The 12,084-nt window shown below is 36.9% G+C and overlaps 1 long non-coding RNA gene across 1 annotated transcript; it reads left to right on the forward strand.

Annotated features, from left to right (window-relative positions):
• The first annotated feature begins 5,335 nt into the window (after positions 1-5,335).
• LOC109019703 lies at positions 5,336-6,333 on the forward strand. Its single transcript, XR_002000813.2, has 2 exons — positions 5,336-5,444; positions 5,527-6,333. It is a non-coding gene; the product is annotated as an uncharacterized LOC109019703 (long non-coding RNA).
• Positions 6,334-12,084: the final 5,751 nt, after the last annotated feature.

A 12,084-nucleotide genomic window follows, 5' to 3' on the forward strand; every position in this document is an offset into this window, starting at 1 on the left:
GCAGACCACCTTGGTGGGCCGAAAATGACTATTTCTTCCGTTCTAACTTGTTATACAAAACATGTTGTTAACACATCTCATCTTCTAACTACTAACTCTACTTATTTATTTATTCTTATCAATTTTAATATTTAGAATTGGACGAGTATGTCATTTGATGGTCAAATATAATTGGCTCACCGGAGTAAAATATTGTTTTAGTGATGGAAAACTCTACTTATCACACTTCCATCTCACTTACGTCTTACTATGACAAGGTGTCATTGCTTATCAACATTTGATTTTCTTTTTTTTTTAATTAAAGAATGATTCAATGATAAAATAAGTGTCATATTCTACATAGTGAGAGAAAGATATGATGTGTAGTATTATTTTTTAGCCATGTATGGCACATACTATGCGTTGTTTTTCCTTTTTTTTTTTTCTTAATTTTTAATGTGAATGATTAAAAAGAAATATAAAAAAAAAAAACAAGAAGGATAGAGATAGAGAATGCATAGTACTAAAGAAAAAGTTGAAAAACACCAAAACTACATAGTGATGACTGATGGGCATACCTTATTCGGGACTAAGCTCCCTACCCGCAACTTAAGCATAATTTAAATAGTGAGATGAGATGAAAAATTTGTGAATAATAATAAAATAATTTGTTAATAGTAATAAAACAATTTAAGTTAAGATTGTTTTTGGATTTTAAGAAATAAGAGAAAAAAAGTTGAATAAAAATATTATAAAATTAAAATATTATTATAATATAATTTTTATTTTGAGATTTGAAAAAATTGAATTATTTTTTATTATTTATATGGAGGTTCAAGAAATTTGTAATGATTAGATAAAAAAGTATAAGAGAGAAATTGAAAAGTCTTTGTGTTTGAATAATGTTTGGATGTTGAGATGAAATGAGATAAGATGAGATTAGATGAGACTAATTGGCTATCCAAACGGGACCTTAGGGGTAGTTTGGAAGAGGTTTTATCTCATCTCATTCTCAAACATCACTTAAACACAAACACTTTTTCAATTTCAAATATACAACTTTTTTATCTAATCATTATAACTTTTCCCAACTTTCAAAAAATAATTAAAATTTTTCAAATCTTAAAACAAATATAATATTAAAAAATTATATTATAACAATATTTTAACTCTAATATTTTTATTCAATCTTTTCTCTCATTTCTCAAAATTCAATAAAATATCATTATTAAAATTATTTTAATATTATTCACAAAATATTTCATGACAATTATTTTTTTTTTATCTCATTTCATTCTCCAAACCTACAACAATTCTAAACAATCCTCGAAGAATTCAGTCTCTTTTTCGTCAAAATTAAAATATAATCAATCTTCTTTATTCAATTCTCTCTTTATGCAAACTCGTTCAGGCCCAAAAAAGAGTGAATATGCTTGCAGAAAGTAGTTTTTGAAGGAGACTTACTTCAAGATGTAAATGCAGTTAAAAAGCATTTTCAGGAGAATGGTATGCTTCAATGCCTTGTGCAGGATGTTTATTCAATCTTGGCACATTCAAGATAGGAGATCAGACATGTGAAGAGGATTGCAAATCAAGTGACTCATCAGCTAGCATAACAAACACTATACCAAAGTTGTGAGGTTATTAATATTGATTTTATCAACCCAGGTATAAGGGCTCCAGTTATGGTTGATAGGCATGGATTAGGTTTTGGTTCTACTGTAATAGATGTACCACAATCTAGTGTAAATGATGGAGGCCATGATAATGTAGGGTCTATTCCTGGTCTTGACAATGTAATGGATGAAGGCCATAGTGTGTTTATTTGAAATGAAGTTTTGCAGTTTCAAAAAAAAAAAAAAAAGAGTGAATATATTTCCGACTTTACTATACTCTATGAGTTTGTCATCATGACAGAAGGCTAAGCTAAAAAAATGCTGCTCAAATCTTCTTAAGCCCAAACTTGGCTTGGTCCAAATTCAAAACCAACCTGTTTATTTTTTTTTTTTTTTGAGAAATTATATTCATAATTGTGCAAGCACACATGTTTTTTTTTTAAAAAAATTAATAAATATAATATTTATATAAAAAAATTAATTTTTTAATAGTAGACACATCTTTTTTAAAGTACACAATACTTACACAACTTATGACTATATCATTACTCATATTTTATTGAGTTATTCTATTTATAAATTTATATATACCATATCATTTAGGATAATATTTTGTTCATAAAGAAATATTATAAAAATAATTTATTATGGTATATCAAATTATAGAATTCTTTTTACTATACAAAAGATTTTATATGGTTACGTCAATTTATAAATTTATTTAACCTATCATACACGATTACGTTAATTTCTAATTTTTTTTTTGTACAATCATTTAACGAATGTAACAATTTTTTTGTTCGTATATTGTGAGACTACATCAATAATCATAAAAAAATCGAAATATATATATATATATACACTAATACTAGTAGTAGAGTGACGTCCAATGAACGTTTGCCTAATTTAGTTAATTAAGAATATTATCATATTTAAATTATGTTAAAATTCTAATTATTTATATGATTTTAATTTCTTAAAAATATTTAGTAAAATTTCATCATTTATTTAATGATGGAAGATTAATATTTTATAAACTAAATTTGATAATTTATATATGATATGCTATTTATTTAGTTAATTAAGAATATTATCATACTTAAATTATGTTAAAACTATAATTATTTATATGGTTTTAATTTCTTAAAAATATTTAATAAAATTTCATCATTTATTTAATGATGAAAGATTAGTATTTTATAAATTAAATTTGATAGTTTATGTATGATATGCTATTTATATTTTAATTATTTAAATTTTAAATTAGTTTAAATCAATGTTTAAATTTCTATTGTTAGATCAAATCTAAAGATTTAAAATGAAGGGTGAGATTTAAAATCTCAAACCCTAACTTTTTCTTTCATTTTTCCCTCTTCACTCTCTCTCATCCTTCCTTCCAGCCGCATGCCCCTCTCTCTCTCGATCTCTTCGCCTCGGCTCCGCCCAACGCAACCGGCCGCCGCTACCACACCACCACCAAGCCTAGTCATCGACGACCTTCCCCACGCCGATCTTGTCCCTTCCCACAGACCTCTCTCTCTCCCCCTGCAACAGGCCGAAGCCCATAGCCCTCTTTCTTCCTCTATATGCACGGATTTCTCCCCGTAGCGCCGCCATTAGCCACCCCTACAGCACTGCACCACCACCACCAGCCCACCGAGCTCGTCCCCACAGACCTCTCTCTACTGCCGCAACAGGCCGAAGCCCATAGCCCTCTCTCTTCCTCTACACGCACAGGTTTCTCCCCGTAACGCCGCCGTTAGCCACCTCTAAAGCCAGCTTTGTGTTTTGAAGTTATGTGTATTTTAAATAGAATATTCTCATCGTTATTTAACTAAGTAATATTTTAAATAACTTAATTATAATATATTTGAAGAGTTTCAAAAATATTATAATTATGGGGAATCATTTTATATAAATGATTCCAGTTATTTAAAATATTACATGATTTAAATAATGACGAAATCTTTAAATTAATTTAATGGTTTTATTCTCTTAAATATGTTAAGTAAGATTTCATCATTTTATTAATGATGAAGGAATATTATTTTAAATATTATTCTATCTTAATTCCTTTCAGTGCTTTTAATTAAATTAACGTTTATCCATTTTAAATCAGTATTTGAGGTTCGTATCGTTGCGTAGATCCCAGACATTGGGTTTTACGATAAAACCCCAGCCCCTCTCTCTTTTTCCCTCACTTTTCTCCCCTGGCTCTCTCTCTCTCTCTCATCCCTCTCCTTCAGCGTACGTTGTACGCAGCTCTCCCCCATGCCCAATTCCTCCACTGCCCAGCCCGGCGCCCCGTGCGCCGGTGAGCCTCACCGCTCCTTCCACCGGCACCACCTCACTCCAACGAGTTCCCCCACACCGGTCTCTCTCTCTCACGTTCTCTCGGCAGTGCACAGCCCGAATGGGCTTGATGTTGTTGCGTCGCCGTGTGCCATCCTCCAGTGCCACCACCTCCACAGTAGCCTCCCCTCCCACCGACCATCCTCTTCCAGCGAGCTCGACCGCCATCTCCCTGTCGTTTGCCTCCACGAAGTCCACCTCTCTCTTGCACGGGTTCTCCACACCCACAGCTAAGCTCCACCTCCTCTGGCCACCGTACCACCACCGGGACCTCTTTTGGCCACCGACCACCTCTCGTAACCATCCCCACGTCCAGCCAAGCCACCATGCATACCCACCTTCCCTCACGGACGCCCACTTCCCCTTAGGCCACCTCTACCACCGTATGCCGCCACTCACAGCGTGTGACCACCCTATCCGGCATCCTCATGCCACCACTGACCCATCCCAACCACCCATGGCCCCGATTTGCCATCTATGCTCCCTCACTCTCTCACGACATCTCTTCCTCCCACACACTGCCATTTCCCCCTCCACCATCGTGATTTGTGTGGTGATTTTTTTATTTTGTAATATTTTTGTTGTGATTTTGTGATGATTTTACTGTGAAGATACATAGAGGGACGTATTACTGTTTATTACTGTTCATATTAATGTTCATTATTATTCACGTTATAGCAATTTTTAAATATAAAAAGATATATTAACTAATGTAATAGAATTCAGCTGGATATATTTGGTGTGGTTGCACAAGTACTTTTCTAAATAGAGCTTTTTTATTTTGTTTTAGTTGGACCTGAAAAACTTAATTCCTTAAGGAAAACAAAAATTATTATACACTTTTCGTAGTCAAAAATATGTACTATTAATTAATTCTTTAATTCTCATATTTTCATAATTTCACTCATCATGATAAAAAATATAATTATTTAAAAAATTAATAAAAATAATAAATCATAATTATCATTTTCAGTTGTAGCCATTTATATTCTTTAGGATAAAAATTTTAAACATAAATTTTACATCTTGCACATCACTTAAAAATATATAATTATACTTTTTTATTTTTATATTTTATATTGAATTGAAATATAAAATATAAGAATAAAAAAATAAAATCGTATATTTTTAAGTGGTGTATAAGAATGTAGAGTTTTTATATAATATAATTTTTTTTAAATAATTTGTTACTCGTCATTTCACACATTACATATTATATTTATTTTTTATTTTTTTATTTTAATTTTTTTATTCTATTCTTTTCAAATAAATTGAGTTATTATATTCATTATTTATATATTACGTATTTGATAAAAAAAATTAAAAAATGATGTGTGAAGGGTGAATTAGAATTTTTCTTTTTACGCGATTCCACGGCTTCTCGAGTCTTCTATAGATGTGCTTGATGCCTTTTTAAAGACACCCCCGGCCTCTTGTCAGAACTCAACAGTCTCCGTTCACGACTCTCTTCCCCATCTATTCTCTTCTCCGAATAAGGTGTAGTTGCTTTTCCTCTATTTTCATGTTTTTGGTGTGATATTACGCTAATTATTGATGTTCTTTTGTGTTTCCGATTCAGGACCTTCGTAATTTTCTCTGATCTTCTTTGCCCGTTCAAGAATCTATCTGTATAATGACTCATATCCTTCCGTTGATCAGCCTTTTTGTTTTTCCTACCATCTCGACGGTTTGTTGTTTCTTCCCGCCGTTTGGTTGCCTTCAATATTTCAGAAAACGAAAAAAGAAATAAAAATCATATTTTCGGATCTTTCCTTTCTGTTTTCAGTAAAAAAAAAAAAAAGGAGAGTTGAAGATTCCAGAAGTTTTTTTTTTTCTTTGATTGTTCGACGGTTTTTTCCTCGGCAACCAAACGGGTTATATATGGTTTTTGATAGCTAGTATTTGAAAAGATAGTTTTGTTTCGTGATCTTTGTTTGTTTGGCTTTAACTGAAGCGAACGCGGTAACCAGAGAGACCGGGACCGTGAGCGGGCTCAGGCTCGGGCCGGCAACAAGTCCAAGCAGCAGCCCAAAAGCGACGGCCTCACCCCCGAGCAACGCCGAGAAAGGGATGCGAAGGCGCTACAAGAAAAGATGGCGAGGAAAGCGGCGCAGTCCGTCGGGGGGAACAATGCTGGCGGCGGCGGCGGCATCATAGGTAAAAAATGACAGAGTGAATGGTGGGGGATATAGGTAGGTAGATATGAGAATACTTGTACTGGATCAGATGTGGGTTCATTTGGTGATGTTGTTTGAGATGAACAAACAAACTAATTAGGTTTTTTCTTGAAGGACATTGTTAAATTTGGCTTTTCGACCATCGATGTTATCTCTGATTTGGAATGGAACTCCTTTGTAGCTTTGTTCAACTGTTTTTTTTTCCCAAATATGTTTTGTATTTTATTCCGAGTTCATCCTTTTTGGCTTTGAAAAAAATATAATTTTGCAAGCATAGTTAGTAAGACTCTAACTAACCAAGTCTTGGTTAAATAATTTCATGGTATCAATGTCTCCTTCTAGTGATGTCAGAATCCATGGAAGCTTGTCACAAGTAGGTGCATCTTCAATGAAACTCACGAGTTCTGCCCGTAAGACAAAAGGTCATATGGCTTCTAGCCGAGGAAATGAAGGATTTTGGACTTTCTGGACTTGTTTTTTTCCCATATGTTATCAAGAAAAAAATTATCTCATTAGTCATTATTCATTATCTCATATCTCACATCTTATGTGACAAATTGGATTCACTAACAAGTGATTGGTTCTTGCTCCAACTCCTCTTTCTCGATCCGGCTTGAAGAAAGCAAGATAGATCTTAAGGAGAGAGAGCTGGAAGAGAGGTCGAAGAGAGTTTGAAGAGAGAGAGAGTTTGAAGAGAGAGGCTAAGGATTGAGAGAGCTTGAAAGAGAGGTCAAAGAGAGAGAACTTGAGGAGAGATAGGTTGAATAGAGAGAGATTGATGAGAGAGAGGGATTAAAGGTGATGGGTTTGACAAAAAAAAATTATCGGGTGGATGTGAAGATAAATAGTAACTAATGTATAATTAATTCCTATCAAGAAAGCCAAGAACAAAGCAGATAAATTTCTTGCCCGTGGGAACATGACTATGCCTACGGCTGAATGCTGAGTCCAGCTGCAACATCCAGTTGAGGTGATCTGATCGGGAGATAGAAGTGAAAAAATAATAAATAATTTATAAATAATAAAAAATTATAAATAATAGTGAATTTACCAAACATAACCTAAAATAGGCCACTCAACGGCCAAGAGAGCGGGGAAGAAAATTAACACAAAACTCCTATGGCATCATTCCAACATAGCATTAGAGCAGTCATCAATAAGACAGGATACCACATTAGAAGCAAGTTATTGCAAACTTCAAGATGAACCGGTTACCAGCCGACCATTGTCTTCAATTTTTCTATAAATCGGATAAAAATAAACACTAAATGTAGATTCTATTAGGGTTTATATGATTTGTCAAGAGAGTACGAAAGCAAATTACAACACAAAACCTCCCATGGCTTCATTCCAACATAACATTAGAGCATTCACCGATAAGATAGGACAAGACACCACATTAGAAGCAAGGTACCGCAAACTTCAAGATGAACAGGTTACCAGCCAACCATTGTCTTCAATTTTTCTATAAATCGGATAAAAATAAACACTAAATGTAGATTCTATTAGGGTTTAAATGATTTGCCAAGAGAGCGTAGAAGCAAATTACAACACAAAACCTCTATGGCATCATTCCAACAATGCATTAGAGCAATCACCGATAAGACAGGACAGGACACCACATTAGAAGCAAGGTATCGCAAACTTCAAGATGAACTGGTTACCAGCTGACCATTGTCTTCAATTTTTCTATAAATTAGATAAAAATAAACACTAAATGTAGATTCTATTAGGGTTTATATGATTTGCAAACGGTATTTGATGCATTGTGTCTCTCTTCAAATATATTTGAAGAAGAAGTCGAAGTAAAAAAGATTATAGAAAATCTCAATCCACTTCTAGAATCTCAATCCCCTCAGCTTTAATGATCAGTGAGTTGGTTATGGGAACATTGGGAATGGACAGGTTGGTGGGGCACAGAGTGAAAGAGTGATGGTGCTGTGGTGAATAAGAATGGTCAAGCAACATTCATTTTTAGGAAAATGATAGAAGAGCTTTTTTCACAATGGGTATTTTTACAAAGTTGTTTATAAAAAGTAACATCATTTTATATATCATTTTAAAATATGATTATATAAAATATTGTAAAAAAATTATTAGATGGGGCTTAATACCATTTCGAGATTTACTGGGCTGTTTCACGAGCCTAGGCTACAACTAAGGTCAATAACCCAATCCCCTGAGAGTCCAATCTATCTCAACCATTGAAAAAATAACCGATTGAGAGTCACTTGGACAAAGAGAGTTATCCGATCATTTAGATTTGGCAAAGCTCTCTATTCCAAGATTTGAATTTCAAATAATAGATAAGCATGTTATCGCATGACAACAAAAATCTTAAGGGCTCTATATATACATATAACCCAGGTATGTGATGATCATTTGATCCATTTGTCTAGAAAATAAGATTCTTATTATGATCACTGATTTAGGCATTAGAGGCGTTTCCTAGAACCCCCAAGCTACACAACTCTTTGGTTGCAGGTGATCGTGTGTGTGAAGCTATAAAACACCTACTGATCGTGAAGTAGAGGGAAAATGAGAGTCTAAAGGCATATCTGGCACGGTTCAATAAGGAGAGAATAATAGCTAACGATCAAGATGAAAAAATTATGTTGGCTACTTTGCTCATAGGAATTTGGCCAAGAGGTCCCTTTATGGCCGAGTTAGCGAGGAAGACCCCCTCCACCTTGCGAAAATTTATGGACAAGGTAGATGATTTCGTCAACTCTGAAGATACACTGATCACCTTGACAGCCAGACTAGAGATTAAGGAAGAACAAGCACCCAAAGGGAATTCAAAAAAGGAGCGAGATCGAGGGTTGAGATTGAGGACAAACCCATACGGAGGAAGATGACACACTCGCACAAGTAATCACGTGCATTACTATAGTGTGCACATGCAAGACAAAGTCAAAGAGGCCAGGCGTGGCGAGGAACAAGGGTAGGGGCGACAAACCCAGAAGTACTGCACCTACCACAAACGAGCAGCCACAGAACTAGAGATTGCTATATATTGAAACAAAAGATTGGAGATGAGGGGAAACAATGAGCTAGAATGCATTGTCGCTCGGAACGCTACTCCCCCGCCCCCCGTTGTCTAGGCGATAGAAGGCAAGAGCACAAGCACCAACGGAGCGAAAGCCCCAGAAGAAGAAGCTCACTAATAAGAGAAAGGAGATCACAAGAACCACGAGAGTGGCACCCTAGGCAGGACGGAAATCGAAGGAACCCACTTGTAGGTGAGATACAAACAATCGTCGGAGGATATGCAAGGGGTGGCCCCACTTCCTCTGAGAGGAAAGCATATGCTAGGTGGGCCAAGTTTCACCCACGATCTCTTTTGACGATGATGATTGTCAAGGAGTAGTCTACCCGCATGATGATGCGTTAGTAGTAACAATGATGGTAGCTACTTACACCACACGAAGAATATTGGTCAACAACAGGAGTTCCACAGATGTCCTATTTTGGGACGCATTCACAAGAATAAGAATCAATGTAGACAGTTGCGCTTGATGCAAACTACTTTGAAAGAGTTTATTGGGGAAGCAATACAACCCATAGGGTCTATCATGTTACCGGTGCCAATAGGGACAGATCCCCACGTTACCACTACCATGACATAATTCCTAGTGGTAAGAACCCGACCAGCGTATGATGCTATCATTGGCCAACCCACGTTGAATGCTTTAAAGACAATCACCTCCACCTACCATCTAAAAATGAAGTTTCCCACGAGAACGGAGATTGGTGAGGTATGCATTGAACATGTGCTTGCCCTAAAATGCTACTACGTCCAGGAGTTGAAGCAAAAGGGGAACGAGAAGTAGAAGTGGTCGAGACATGGGACGATATTGTCGCGACCCTCTCATCGCCACCTGAAGTTTTCATGACAGAAGTAGAAACAAGAGACGAAGACGCCTTGAGACAAGAGGAGGCAAACGAACCCTTGGAGCTTATCAACGTTGATTCAACTCAACTGGAGAACTGCGTGAAGATTAGAACCAGAATGACGAGTGATGAAAGGCGGCTACTGAAACAACTCCTTTTCGAGCACAAAGATGTCTTCGCATGGAGTCATAGAGACATGTCGGAAATCGATGTGGAGGTGATAGAACACAAACTAAATGTTAGACCGGGCGCTCAAGCAGTTAGACAAAAGAATAGGAGTTTTAGTTCTGAGAAGTATAAGGTGATTGCAGAAGAGGTAGATCGATTACTAGCAGCTGGATTTATAAGAGAAACTCAATACCCCAAGTGGTTGTCAAATGTAGTGTTGGTGAAAAAATCCAACTGGAAATGGCGGATGTGCATGGACTTTAGGGATCTTAACAAGGCCTGCCCAAATGATAGTTTTCCTCTTCCGCACATAGATTTGATAGTCAACGCCACAACATGACACAAGGTGTTGAGTTTCATGGACGCCTACTTAGGATATAATCAAATCTGGATGAGTCAAGTCGACCAAGAAAAGACGGCTTTCATAACCGATCGGGGATTATACTGTTACCAGGTTATGCTTTTCGGCTTGAGGAATGAAGGGCGACATACCAAAGATTGGTAAACAAGATGTTCAAACATCAAATAGGCCGAAACATGGAAGTAAATGTGGATGATCTACTGGGGAAGAGCATGGAGTTCAGACAACATATGGAGGATCTAAAAGAATCCTTCGGTGTGCTACACCAATACAAGATAAAACTTAACCCAACTAAGTGCACATTCGGAGTACAATCAGGCAAATTTGTGGGGTTTATGGTCTCAGAAGGGGCATCGAGTCAAATCCCAAGAAATTGAGGAAAATCATTGAGATGAAGTCGCCCATGAACCTAAACGAAGTTCAAAAGCTGGTGGGAAAAATAATTGCGCTTAACAGGCCCATGTCCAGATCGACAGATAAGTGTCTCTCATTCTTTCAAGTCCTAACAAAAGCATAAGGTTGGGACTCTAAATGCGAGGAGTCGTTTGCACAACTCAAGGAATACTTGGCTCTCCCACCGCTATATAGCCAAACTAAGCATGGAGAGCCATTGTCGTTGTACTTAGTCGCAACCCCAGATGACATGTCTATCGCATTGGTAAGGGAAGAAGGGAAAGAGCAGGGACATGTGTACTATGTAAGTCGAGCCTTAAGAGGAGTCGAGACAAGGTATTCGAAGATAAAATTAATTGCTTTCGCCATGGTGACGGTTGTGTGACATTTGTGCCCCTATTTTCAGGCTCACTCGACAAAAGTCGTTACCTTGTCGCCCTTACAGAAGGTGTTGCAAAGGCCTGACAGCTCAGGCCGCTTGGTTAAGTGGTCCATCGAACTGAGTGAGTACGACATCAGTTATGTTCCTAAAACCGCCGTCAAAGGACAAGTCTTAGCTGACTTTGTAGTGGAATTCACAAATTTTCAAGAAGAGATGTCCAAGACTCCAGGAAAAACATTGTGGCAGGTGAATGTCGACAGGTCATCTTGCATAATAGGAGGCGGCGTGGGTGTGCACATAGTGACAAATGACGGGACCAAGTTGAATCATGCAATACGTCTAAATTTCAAGGTAGCAAATAATGAGGCTGAATACAAAGCAGTACTCGCGGGGTTGGCCGTAGTGGAGGCTTCAGGTGAGGAGGAAATTAAGATGAGAGCATATTCGCATGTCATGGTCGGCCAAATCACATGAGAGTATTTGGCGAAAGGACTAAAACTAATCAAGTACCTCCATCAAGTCCAGGAAGGGTATAGTCACTTTTAGCACTTTCAAATCGAGCGAATCCCTCGAGTTGACAACATGAAAGCCAATTGATTAGCACGAGCAGCCTCGGCGAAGCAGGAAGAAACTTTACCATGGGAGGTCACTATGCGGGTTGTTGACATGCTGACCATAGGAAATGAAGTGTTGGAGATAGGAGGTAGCGCGCCGAAGAGGGCGGATAATATAATCAAATACCTACGAACATGAGACCTTCCT

The sequence above is a fragment of the Juglans regia genome, chromosome 1 (assembly GCF_001411555.2).
Source record: "Juglans regia cultivar Chandler chromosome 1, Walnut 2.0, whole genome shotgun sequence".
NCBI classification, from domain to species: Eukaryota; Viridiplantae; Streptophyta; class Magnoliopsida; order Fagales; family Juglandaceae; genus Juglans; species Juglans regia.